At 45.8% G+C, this 830-nt stretch overlaps 1 protein-coding gene across 1 annotated transcript in view; it reads left to right on the forward strand.

The window, feature by feature from the left end:
- The window catches only part of fmr1 (FMRP translational regulator 1), a 24,558-nt gene that overhangs the window by 6,862 nt on the left and 16,866 nt on the right, over positions 1–830 (forward strand). The gene's annotated exons all lie outside the window — the stretch shown is intronic.

Below are 830 nucleotides of genomic sequence, written 5' to 3' on the forward strand. Positions count from 1 at the left end.
CTGGTCAAGACAATCTCCTGAACTCCAAACTGAATGTCAGAATGGGAAAGAAAGGTGATTTAAGCAATTTTGAGCGCGGCATGGTTGTTGGTGCCAGACGGGCCGGTCTGAGTATTTCACAATCTGCTCAGTTACTGGGTTTTTCACGCACAACCATTTCTAGGGTTTACAAAGAATGGTGTGAAAAGAAAAAAACATCCAGTATGCGGCAGTCCTGTGGGCGAAAATGCCTTGTTGATGCTAGAGGTCAGAGGAGAATGGGCCGACTGATTCAAGCTGATAAAAGAGCAACTTTGACTGAAATACCCACTCGTTACAACCGAGGTATGCAGCAAAGCATTTGTGAAGCCACAACACGCACAACCTTGAGACCCCACCGGGTACCACTCATCTCCACTACAAATAGGAAAAAGAGGCTACAATTTGCAAGAGCTCACCAAAATTGGACAGTTGAAGACTGGAAAAATGTTGCCTGGTCTGATGAGTCTCGATTTCTGTTGAGACATTCAGATGGTAGAGTCAGAATTTGGCGTAAACAGAATGAGAACATGGATCCATCATGCCTTGTTACCACTGTGCAGGCTGCTGGTGGTGGTGGTGTAATGGTGTGGGGGATGTTTTCTTGGCACACTTTAGGCCCCTTAGTGCCAATTGGGCATCGTTTAAATGCCACGGCCTACCTGAGCATTGTTTCTGACCATGTCTATCCCTTTATGGCCACCATGTACCCATCCTCTGATGGCTACTTCCAGCAGGATAATGCACCATGTCACAAAGCTCGAATCATTTCAAATTGGTTTCTTGAACATGACAGTGAGTTCACTGTACTA

This window comes from Micropterus dolomieu, linkage group LG19 (assembly GCF_021292245.1).
Source record: "Micropterus dolomieu isolate WLL.071019.BEF.003 ecotype Adirondacks linkage group LG19, ASM2129224v1, whole genome shotgun sequence".
NCBI classification, from domain to species: domain Eukaryota; kingdom Metazoa; phylum Chordata; class Actinopteri; order Centrarchiformes; family Centrarchidae; genus Micropterus; species Micropterus dolomieu.